Below are 12,186 nucleotides of genomic sequence, written 5' to 3' on the forward strand. Positions count from 1 at the left end.
CATACTACAAACTACAGTCAATCCCTACAAACTGCCCTCCCTTACTACAGTCAATCCCTACAAACTGCCCTCCCTTAATACAAACTACAGTCAATCCCTACAAACTGCCCTACTTTACTACAAGCTAGTCAATCCCTACAAACTGCTCTCCCTTATTACAAACTACAGTCAATCCCTACAAACTGCCCTCCCTTACTACAAACTACAGTCAATCCCTACAAACTGCCCTCCCTTACTACAAGCTACAGTCAATCCCTACAAACTGCCCTCCCTTACTACAAACTACAGTCAATCCCTACAAACTGCCCTCCCTTACTACAAGCTACAGTCAATCCCTACAAACTGTCCTCCCTTACTACAAGCTACAGTCAATCCCTACAAACTGTCCTCCCTTACTACAATCTAAATTCCCTTACTAAAAACTATAGTCAATCCCTACAAACTGCCCTCCTTTACTACAATCTACAGTCAGTCCCTACAAACTGTCCTCCCTTACTACAATCTAGTCAATCCCTACAAACTGCCCTCCCTTACTACAATCTACAGACAATCCCTACAAACTGCCCTCCCTTACTACAATCTACAGTCAATCCCTACAAACTGCCCTCCCTTACTACAAACTACAGTCAATCCCTACAAACTGCCCTCCCTTACTACAAGCTACAGACAATCCCTACAAACTGCCCTCCCTTACTACAATCTACAGACAATCCCTACAAACTGCCCTCCCTTACTACAATCTACAGTCAATCCCTACAAACTGCCCTCCCTTACTACAAACTACAGTCAATCCCTACAAACTGCCCTCCCTTACTACAAGCTACAGTCAATCCCTACAAACTGTCCTCCCTTACTACAATCTAAATTCCCTTACTAAAAACTATAGTCAATCCCTACAAACTGCCCTCCTTTACTACAATCTACAGTCAGTCCCTACAAACTGTCCTCCCTTACTACAATCTAGTCCAGTGTTTTTCAACCAGTGTGCCGTGAGAGATCCTCAGGTGTGCCGCAGCAGACTGACAACAGTGTGACATATTTTTTAAACTTTGCTTGTTTTTTACTCCCAGTGCAGGGGTAGTTTGTAGGAGGCATGGCATAACAGCACAATACATACAGTATGTGTGTGTTTGTGTGTATGTGTATATATATATGCTGTATTAGGCTACAATGTGTGATTTTTTTTAAATTTTGGGATGGTGGTGTGCCACAGGATTTTTTTAATGTAAAAAAGTGTGCCACGGCAAAAAAAAGGTTAAAAATCACTGATCTAGTCAATCCCTACAAACTGCCCTCCCTTACTACAATCTACAGTCAATCCCTACAAACTGCCCTCCCTTACTAAAAGCTACAAACTACCCTCCCTTCCTACAAGATACAGTCAATCCCTACAAGATACAGTCAATCCCTTCAAAATACAGTCAATCCCTACAAACTGCCCCCCCTTACTGCAATCTACAGTCAATCCCTACAAACTGCCCTCCCTTACTACAAGCTAGTCAATCCCTACAAACTGCCCTCCCTTACTACAAACTAGTCAATCCCTACAAACTGCCCTCCCTTACTACAAACTAGTCAATCCCTACAAACTGCCCTCCCTTACTACAAGCTAGTCAATCCCTACAAACTGCCCTCCCTTACTACAAGCTAGTCAATCCCTACAAACTACCCCCCGCTTACTGCAATCTACAGTCAATCCCTACAAACTGCCCTTCCTTACTACAAGCTACAAACTGCCCTACCTTCCTACAATGTACAGTCAATCCCTATAAACTGCCCTTCCTTCATCTAAACTATAGTCAATCCCTACAAGCTGCCCTCTATACTACATAATGTACTCCTTTCCTATAAGCTTAACGGGATATAAAACACACACTTTTTCTTTCATGATTCAGTTAGAGCATGTAATCTTAAACAACTTTCCAATTTACTTCTATTATCTAATTTGCTTAACTCTCTTGATATCCTTTGCTGAACAGCATATCTAGATAGGCTCAGTAGCTGCTGATTGGTGGCTGCACACAGATGCTTCGTGTGATTAGCTCACCCATGTATATTGCTATTTCTTCAACAAAGGATATCTAAAGAATGAAGCAAATTAGATTGGGATGGTGTTTAAAATTGTATTCTCTATCTGAATCATGACAGAAATATTTTGGGTTTAATGATCCTTTAACTACTTTCCTACATTCTACAGTCTTTTCCTTCAAGATACACTACCATCAGTCTTCCTAGAGAATACAAGAGAGCTACAGTCTTCCTAGAGAGTGCGAGAGAGCTATAGTCTTCCTAGAGAGTGCGAGAGAGCTACAGTATTCCTAGAGAGTGCCAGAGAGCTACAGTCTTCTAGAGAGTGCCAGAGAGCTACAGTCTTCCTAGAGAGTGCCAGAGAGCTAGAGTCTTCCTAGAGAGTGCCAGAGAGCTACAGTCTTCTAGAGAGTGCGAGAGAGCTACAGTCTTCCTAGAGAATACAATAGAGCTACAGTCTTCCTAGAGAGTGCGAGAGAGCTACAGTATTCCTAGAGAGTGCCAGAGAGCTACAGTCTTCTAGAGAGTGCCAGAGAGCTACAGTCTTCCTAGAGAGTGCCAGAGAGCTACAGTCTTCCTAGAGAGTGCCAGAGAGCTACAGTCTTCTAGAGAGTGCCAGAGAGCTACAGTCTTCCTAGAGAGTGCCAGAGAGCTACAGTATTCCTAGAGAGTGCCAGAGAGCTACAGTCTTCTAGAGAGTGCCAGAGAGCTACAGTCTTCCTAGAGAGTGCCAGAGAGCTACAGTCTTCCTAGAGAGTGCAAGAGAGCTACAGTATTCCTAGAGAGTGCGAGAGAGCTACAGTCTTCCTAGAGAGTGCGAGAGAGCTATAGTCTTCCTAGAGAGTGCGAGAGAGCTAGTCTTCCTAGAGAGTGTGAGAGAGCTAGTCTTCCTAGAGAGTGCGAGAGAGCTAGTCTTCCTAGAGAGTGCGAGAGAGCTAGTCTTCCTAGAGAGTGCGAGAGAGCTAGTCTTCCTAGAGAGTGCGAGAGAGCTATAGTCTTCCTAGAGAGTGCGAGAGAGCTATAGTCTTCCTAGAGAGTGCGAGAGAGCTATAGTCTTCCTAGAGAGTGCGAGAGAGCTACAGTATTCCTAGAGAGTGCGAGAGAGCTACAGTCTTCCTAGAGAGTGCGAGAGAGCTACAGTCTTCCTAGAGAGTGCGAGAGAGCTACAGTATTCCTAGAGAGTGCCAGAGAGCTACAGTCTTCCTAGAGAGTGTGAGAGAGCTACAGTCTTCCTAGAGAGTGTGAGAGAGCTACAGTCTTCCTAGAGAGTGTGAGATAGCTACAGTCTTCCTAGAGAGTGCAAGAGAGCTACAGTCTTCCTAGAGAATGCGAGAGAGCTACAGTCTTCCTAGAGAGTGCGAGAGAGCTACAGTCTTCCTAGAGAGTGTGAGATAGCTACAGTCTTCCTAGAGAGTGCAAGAGAGCTAAAGTCTTCCTAGAGAGTGCGAGAGAGCTAGTCTTCCTAGAGAGTGCGAGAGAGCTACAGTCTTCCTAGAGAGTGCAAGAGAGCTAAAGTCTTCCTAGAGAGTGCCAGAGAGCTAGTCTTCCTAGAGAGTGCCAGAGAGCTACAGTCTCCTAGAGAGTGCCAGAGAGCTAGTCTTCTGGAGAGTGCCAGAGAGCTACAGTCTTCATAGAGAGTGCGAGAGAGCTACAGTCTTCCTAGAGAGTGCGAGAGAGCTACAGTCTTCCTAGAGAGTGCCAGAGAGCTACAGTCTTCCTAGAGAGTGCCAGAGAGCTACAGTCTTCCTAGAGAGTGCCAGAGAGCTACAGTCTTCCTAGAGAGTGCCAGAGAGCTACAGTCTTCCTAGAGAGTGCGAGAGAGCTACAGTCTTCCTAGAGAGTGTGAGAGCTACAGTCTTCCTAGAGAGTGTGAGAGCTACAGTCTTCCTAGAGAGTGCGAGAGAGCTACAGTCTTCCTAGAGAGTGCGAGAGAGCTACAGTCTTCCTAGAGAGTGCGAGAGAGCTACAGTCTTCCTAGAGAGTGTGAGAGAGCTACAGTCTTCCTAGAGAGTGTGAGATAGCTACAGTCTTCCTAGAGAGTGCAAGAGAGCTACAGTCTTCCTAGAGAATGCGAGAGAGCTACAGTCTTCCTAGAGAGTGCAAGAGAGCTACAGTCTTCCTAGAGAGTGTGAGATAGCTACAGTCTTCTTAGAGAGTGCAAGAGAGCTACAGTCTTCCTAGAGAGTGCGAGAGAGCTAGTCTTCCTAGAGAGTGCGAGAGAGCTACAGTCTTCCTAGAGAGTGCGAGAGAGCTACAGTCTTCCTAGAGAGTGCGAGAGAGCTACAGTCTTCCTAGAGAGTGAGAGAGCTACAGTCTTCCTAGAGAGTGTGAGAGAGCTACAGTCTTCCTAGAGAGTGCGAGAGAGCTACAGTCTTCCTAGAGAGTGCCAGAGAGCTGTCTTCCTAGAGAGTGCCAGAGAGCTACAGTCTTCCTAGAGAGTGCGAGAGAGCTACAGTCTTCCTAGAGAGTGCGAGAGAGCTACAGTCTTCCTAGAGAGTGTGAGAGAGCTACAGTCTTCCTAGAGAGTGTGAGATAGCTGCAGTCTTCCTAGAGAGTGCGAGAGAGCTAAGTCTTCCTAGAGAGTGCGAGAGAGCTATAGTCTTCCTAGAGAGTGCCAGAGAGCTACAGTCTTCCTAGAGAGTGCCAGAGAGCTACAGTCTTTCTAGAGAGTGCAAGAGAGCCACAGTCTTCCTAGAGAGTGCCAGAGAGCTACAGTCTTCCTAGAGAGTGCCAGAGAGCTACAGTCTTCTAGAGAGTGCGAGAGAGCTACAGTCTTCCTAGAGAGTGCCAGAGAGCTACAGTCTTCCTAGAGAGTGCCAGAGAGCTACAGTCTTCTAGAGAGTGCGAGAGAGCTACAGTCTTCCTAGAGAGTGCCAGAGAGCTACAGTCTTCCTAGAGAGTGCCAGAGAGCTACAGTCTTCCAAGAGAGTGCCAGAGAGCTACAGTCTTCCTAGAGAGTGCCAGAGAGCTACAGTCTTCCTAGAGAGTGCCAGAGAGCTACAGTCTTCTAGAGAGTGCCAGAGAGCTACAGTCTTCCTAGAGAGTGCCAGAGAGCTAAGTCTTCCTAGAGAGTGCCAGAGAGCTACAGTCTTCCTAGAGAGTGCCAGAGAGCTACAGTCTTCTAGAGAGTGCCAGAGAGCTACAGTCTTCTAGAGAGTGCCAGAGAGCTACAGTCTTCCTAGAGAGTGCCAGAGAGCTACAGTCTTCCTAGAGAGTGCGAGAGAGCTACAGTCTTCCTAGAGAGTGCCAGAGAGCTACAGTCTTCTAGAGAGTGCCAGAGAGCTACAGTCTTCTAGAGAGTGCGAGAGAGCTACAGTCTTCATAGAGAGTGCGAGAGAGCTACAGTCTTCCTAGAGAGTGCCAGAGAGCTACAGTCTTCCTAGAGAGTGCCAGAGAGCTAGTCTTCCTAGAGAGTGCCAGAGAGCTACAGTCTTCCTAGAGAGTGCCAGAGAGCTAGTCTTCCTAGAGAGTGCCAGAGAGCTACAGTCTCCTAGAGAGTGCCAGAGAGCTAGTCTTCTAGAGAGTGCCAGAGAGCTACAGTCTTCATAGAGAGTGCCAGAGAGCTACAGTCTTCCTAGAGAGTGCGAGAGAGCTAGTCTTCCTAGAGAGTGCGAGAGAGCTACAGTCTTCCTAGAGAGTGCCAGAGAGCTACAGTCTTCCTAGAGAGTGCCAGAGAGCTACAGTCTTCCTAGAGAGTGCCAGAGAGCTACAGTCTTCCTAGAGAGTGCCAGAGAGCTATACAGTCTTCCTAGAGAGTGCCAGAGAGCTACAGTCTTCCTAGAGAGTGCAAGAGAGCTACAGTCTTCCTAGAGAGTGCCAGAGAGCTACAGTCTTCCTAGAGAGTGCCAGAGAGCTACAGTCTTCTAGAGAGTGCCAGAGAGCTACAGTCTTCCTAGAGAGTGACAGAGAGCTACAGTCTTCCTAGAGAGTGCCAGAGAGCTACAGTCTTCCTAGAGAGTGCCAGAGAGCTACAGTCTTCTAGAGAGTGCCAGAGAGCTACAGTCTTCCTAGAGAGTGCCAGAGAGCTACAGTCTTCCTAGAGAGTGCGAGAGAGCTACAGTCTTCCTAGAGAGTGCCAGAGAGCTACAGTCTCCTAGAGAGTGCCAGAGAGCTAGTCTTCTAGAGAGTGCCAGAGAGCTACAGTCTTCATAGAGAGTGCCAGAGAGCTACAGTCTTCCTAGAGAGTGCGAGAGAGCTAGTCTTCCTAGAGAGTGCGAGAGAGCTACAGTCTTCCTAGAGAGTGCCAGAGAGCTAGTCTTCCTAGAGAGTGCCAGAGAGCTACAGTCTTCCTAGAGAGTGCCAGAGAGCTACAGTCTTCCTAGAGAGTGCCAGAGAGCTACAGTCTTCCTAGAGAGTGCCAGAGAGCTACAGTCTTCCTAGAGAGTGCCAGAGAGCTACAGTCTTCCTAGAGAGTGCCAGAGAGCTACAGTCTTCCTAGAGAGTGCCAGAGAGCTACAGTCTTCTAGAGAGTGCCAGAGAGCTACAGTCTTCCTAGAGAGTGCCAGAGAGCTACAGTCTTCCTAGAGAGTGCCAGAGAGCTACAGTCTTCCTAGAGAGTGCCAGAGAGCTACAGTCTTCTAGAGAGTGCCAGAGAGCTACAGTCTTCCTAGAGAGTGCCAGAGAGCTACAGTCTTCCTAGAGAGTGCGAGAGAGAGCTAGTCTTCCTAGAGAGTGCCAGAGAGCTACAGTCTTCTAGAGAGTGCCAGAGAGCTACAGTCTTCTAGAGAGTGCGAGAGAGCTACAGTCTTCATAGAGAGTGCGAGAGAGCCACAGTCTTCCTAGAGAGTGCCAGAGAGCTACAGTCTTCCTAGAGAGTGCCAGAGAGCTACAGTCTTCCTAGAGAGTGCCAGAGAGCTACAGTCTTCCTAGAGAGTGCCAGAGAGCTACAGTCTTCCTAGAGAGTGCCAGAGAGCTAGTCTTCCTAGAGAGTGCCAGAGAGCTACAGTCTTCCTAGAGAGTGCCAGAGAGCTACAGTCTTCCTAGAGAGTGCCAGAGAGCTACAGTCTTCCTAGAGAGTGCCAGAGAGCTACAGTCTTCCTAGAGAGTGCCAGAGAGCTACAGTCTTCCTAGAGAATGCCAGAGAGCTAGTCTTCCTAGAGAGTGCCAGAGAGCTACAGTCTTCCTAGAGAGTGCCAGAGAGCTACAGTCTTCCTAGAGAGTGCCAGAGAGCTACAGTCTTCCTAGAGAATGCCAGAGAGCTAGTCTTCCTAGAGAGTGCCAGAGAGCTACAGTCTTCCTAGAGAGTGCCAGAGAGCTACAGTCTTCCTAGAGAGTGCCAGAGAGCTACAGTCTCCTAGAGAGTGCCAGAGAGCTACAGTCTTCATAGAGTGCGAGAGAGCTACAGTCTTCCTAGAGAGTGCGAGAGAGCTACAGTCTTCCTAGAGAGTGCCAGAGAGCTACAGTCTTCCTAGAGAGTGCCAGAGAGCTACAGTCTTCCTAGAGAGTGCCAGAGAGCTAGTCTTCCTAGAGAGTGCCAGAGAGCTACAGTCTTCCTAGAGAGTGCCAGAGAGCTAGTCTTCCTAGAGAGTGCCAGAGAGCTACAGTCTCCTAGAGAATGCTAGAGAGCTACAGTCTTCATAGAGAGTGCGAGAGAGCTACAGTCTTCCTAGAGAGTGCGAGAGAGCTACAGTCTTCCTAGAGAGTGCGAGAGAGCTACAGTCTTCCTAGAGAGTGCCAGAGAGCTACAGTCTTCCTAGAGAGTGCCAGAGAGCTACAGTCTTCCTAGAGAGTGCGAGAGAGCTACAGTCTTCCTAGAGAGTGCCAGAGAGCTACAGTCTTCCTAGAGAGTGCCAGAGAGCTACAGTCTTCCTAGAGAGTGCGAGAGAGCTACAGTCTTCCTAGAGAGTGCGAGAGAGCTACAGTCTTCTAGAGAGTGCCAGAGAGCTACAGTCTTCCTAGAGAGTGCCAGAGAGCTACAGTCTTCCTAGAGAGTGCCAGAGAGCTACAGTCTTCCTAGAGAGTGCCAGAGAGCTACAGTCTTCCTAGAGAGTGCCAGAGAGCTACAGTCTTCCTAGAGAGTGCCAGAGAGCTACAGTCTTCCTAGAGAGTGCCATAGAGCTACAGTCTTCTTAGAGAGTGCCAGAGAGCCACAGTCTTCCTAGAGAGTGCCAGAGAGCTACAGTCTTCCTAGAGAGTGCCAGAGAGCTACAGTCTTCCTAGAGAGTGCCAGAGAGCTACAGTCTTCCTATAGAGTGCCAGAGAGCTACAGTCTTCCTAGAGAGTGCCAGAGAGCTACAGTCTTCCTAGAGAGTGCCAGAGAGCTACAGTCTTCTTAGAGAGTGCCAGAGAGCCACAGTCTTCCTAGAGAGTGCCAGAGAGCTACAGTCTTCCTAGAGAGTGCCAGAGAGCTACAGTCTTCCTAGAGAGTGCCAGAGAGCTACAGTCTTCCCTGAGAGTGCCAGAGAGCTACAGTCTTCCTAGAGAGTGCCAGAGAGCTACAGTCTTCTAGAGAGTGCCAGAGAGCTACAGTCTTCTAGAGAGTGCCAGAGAGCTACAGTCTTCCTAGAGAGTGCGAGAGAGCTACAGTCTTCTAGAGAGTGCGAGAGAGCTACAGTCTTCTAGAGAGTGCACTAACAAGCTGCTGTTATTTCAAACAAGCTACACTCCATTACAGATATTCACAAGACTTCTAAGCATGCTCATCAATGACATGACATATATTGCTTGTCCTTTGGCTACTCCCCTATATCTATATATTTCAGTCGCACGATACTCTCACCAATGCAGTGTCATTAATAAATATGTGTCAGTGGCCATTCTGCAAGTCACTGCTTCTTACAAAAAGATCACAGATGACTGCTAAAGTTTATACACTATAGTGTAATATCTACAAATGTTGATGCTGATTTCATGACCTCATTTGAGTTAATATCAGGTTAATATCACAACTCTTCTTCAACACAAACCCATCACAAGTAAAATATACTGCGTGTTTGAGCACAACTTATGTGTTCAGAGATAACAACATCACCCAAAATATACTTCACTCACCTCCTGCTAGACAGGTCTATTGTAACGGTCCTTTTTCTTGAGTTTCAACCGAAAATTGTCACTTTTCCCTTGGTCAAGTCTGGTCTCCTTTGCTGTGAATATTGAGTTACTGTATTATAAGCCTGTCACATTACCCTCTTCTGCTCACAAGGATTATTGCTGCCCCTTCTCACTTATCAAGCAGTTTTTTTTCTCTTGATCCCTTTCATGTCACTTATGTTTTTAACAGAAAGGTCCCTCCCGTTGCCCCGCCCTTGTCACAGAAAAGTCCCTGTGCAAGAGCGGGTAGGGGAAAGCACTGTCCTATACCCTATGCTCCCTAAGATCCACTACGTTATCCTCCCATGACCATCCGTTTGGTCACATTTATTGCTCTATATTTTTTAAAGTAACTCTTAAAGGGACACTGAACGCAATTTTTTTCTTTTGTGATTCAGATAGAACATGCAATTTTAAGCAACTTTCTAATTTACTCCTATTATCAAATTTTCTTCATTCTCTTGGTATCTTTATTTGAACTGCAAGAATGTAAGTTTAGATGCCGGCCCATTTTTAGTGAACAACCTGGGTTGTCCTTGCTGATTGGTAGATAAATTCATCCACCAATAAAAAACTGCTGTCCACAGTTCTGAAACAAAAAAAAACTTAGATGCCTTCTTTTTCAAATAAAGATAGCAAGCGAACAAAGAAAAATTGATAATAGGAGTACATTAGAAAGTTGCTTAAAATTGCATGCTCTATCTGAATCACAAAATACAAAAATTGGGTTCAGTGTCCCTTTAAAGGGACAGTAAAGTCAAAATTAAACTTTCATGATTTAGATAAAGCATGCAATTTTAAAGAACTTTCCAATGTATTTTTGTTATAAAAAATGCTTCATTCTCTTGGTATCTTTTATTGAAGAGTAAAACTAGGAAGGCTCATATGACCTCAGGAGTGTGCACGTGTCTTTAGTACTCTATGGCAGCAGTGTTTTGCAACATTATTTGTAGCTTTGCGTGCACACTCCTGAGCTCTTATGAGCCTTTATAGGTTTACTCTTCAATAAAAGATACCAAGATAACGAAGCAAAATGGATAACAGAAGTAAATTGGAAAGTTGTTTAAAATTGCATGCGCTATCCGAAGCATGAAAGTTTAATATTACTTTACTGTCCCTTTAATAGGTGCATAGTATCAATTTGCCTCTTGGACTGTCCTTTTTACTGAACAAGTGTACTGCTGTTTTAAAATTGTAAATTATTTTTGCATGACTAACAGAAAGGTTAAAATAAAAAAAAAACTATGATGGAACCCAATAAATAGGTTTAAATAAATAATCGGACTGGTTTTATGAATCAAAGTATTCAGTTAATAAGTGGCACCTTCATTTAAAGGGATACCAGCGCTACAGAATTTGGCGGCGCTATACAAATAAATGATAATAATATCTGTCAGACTTCACTCCTCTGTCTTACATTATATCTGTTGCATATTTAGTTTATTAATACGGACAATAAACATCTATATTGGGGTATCTGTGTGGTTTTCTTACATAGATATGTTACAGCGGGTACATAACCAATGGTGATGCCATTGGATAGAAGCGATAAAGCAACAAGGAGCTTCCTAATAAGTTATTCTGAATTCTGACAGGGAAAAATGAAATAAAATATACTGGCATCTGGAAGAAGAAAGGTAAAACGCTAATGCTGAGCTATAGGGGAGTTTAGCAAACCGTATACAGGTAAAATGCTTGATGCTGGGTTCTGGCAGGTAAGGGGCTCTGGTAGAAGAAAAGTTAAATACATTGGTGTCTGATAACTGATTGTGGAGGGTATTATCTATGCAGATCTCTGGTAGAAAAGGGAAGAGATCTGATATTCAGGAGAATCAGTGAGGGTAAATGACTGATGCAGCAGTATGGTTAACTGATGCTAAACTCTGAGGTCAAACAGTTGGGGCCCTAACAGCAAGGTTTACTTTTTTTTCTTGGCTGTGTTAGGAGAAAGAATAAATAAATACATATGTTGGGGTCAGGCAATTAAGGGATTAATTAAACTCTGTTGGCTTTGAGTTGAAGTTACATTTAAAAAAACATGCTTTTAAATAAATGATGCTGGGCTAGCAGAAAAAGGGTTAAACAAAGCTATATTGCATCAGAAGGAGGGGGCTAAATAAATTATCCTAGACTATAGCAGAAGGGTTAAATAACTGATGCTGTGCTCTGGCAGAAATGCATTAAATAAACCACTGGCCTCAGGTAGTAAAGTGGTTAAATCAAGCTGGACTCTGGAAAAAGAGGAATTAAGTAATGTTTAAATGGCTAAAAAAAGTATGCAGGATTCTGGCACAAGAGGGGTTAAAAGTAATGCCACATTTCAGCAGAAGAAAGTTAAAGGACTCTAGCATGAGGGGGTCTCATCCATTATCTGTCACTTTCCCTATAACATTCCTTCTTCTCTTAGTCTCATACCTTTCAGTCTATCTGTATCTTGCACAAGCTAAATCCATCAGTCCTTCTGAACTCCCAAAATATCTGTTCACCTCTCCTTCGCTCTCCACTTCCACTTTGTCTCTATCAGTTCCCCATCCTCTCTGTCCACCATCAGCTGTAATGTACTACGCTAATATTCTTAGTCCTCCCCTCTTATATACGGTTAAGTTTTCTCCAGCTCTTTCCCATATTCTCCAGTTTTAATTTTCTACAAAATTTGTTTTCACTCCCTCGTCTCACCCCCCTTCTCATTCTGATGTCAGTCTTACCAAACTTGTCTCTCACAATCAGATAGCATCTTATCATCTGTGAGCAGCCAGCAGGAGGAGAAGGGACCGGCCACTCAGCAAGCCACAGAGTACAGCCACAGCTCAGCTCTCCTCCACGGCCTCTATTGGCAGTTAAAAAATTAACTTGTTCATGGCTCTGGCCATATATTGTTTGCACATCTCTTACTGTCTCTGAGGAATTATTTGCTACTAGTAGCAACATGGTAATGGCAAAGCATACAGGCCTCTGGAAGTGAATGGTTTACGTGAGTACGTGATAATTCCAGCTGGTAAAATATTGTGATACTACAGTACTCAGTTCTGGCAGTGCAAGGGTTACATGACACTCTGTGACCAAGAAGTACGATGTCTGTTCACTGTGTCTGTCCTTCAGCTGTCACACAAAATGCTGAGACATCCAAAG

General features: G+C 45.2%; 1 protein-coding gene across 2 annotated transcripts in view; it reads right to left on the bottom strand.

The window, feature by feature from the left end:
• The window catches only part of GATA1 (GATA binding protein 1), a 142,887-nt gene extending 131,044 nt beyond the window's left edge, over positions 1-11,843 (bottom strand). Inside the window, exons 1-2 of one of the 2 annotated variants that reach the window (XM_053695403.1) lie at positions 11,473-11,843; positions 9,019-9,110 (exon numbers count right to left, since the gene is read on the bottom strand). The gene's annotated coding sequence lies outside the window, so the exon portion shown is untranslated. Of the gene's footprint in view, positions 1-9,018; positions 9,332-11,472 lie in introns of those variants that run through there. The other variant, XM_053695402.1, reaches the window with a different exon arrangement.
• Positions 11,844-12,186: the final 343 nt, after the last annotated feature.

This window comes from Bombina bombina, chromosome 12 (genome assembly GCF_027579735.1).
Source record: "Bombina bombina isolate aBomBom1 chromosome 12, aBomBom1.pri, whole genome shotgun sequence".
NCBI classification, from domain to species: Eukaryota; Metazoa; Chordata; class Amphibia; order Anura; family Bombinatoridae; genus Bombina; species Bombina bombina.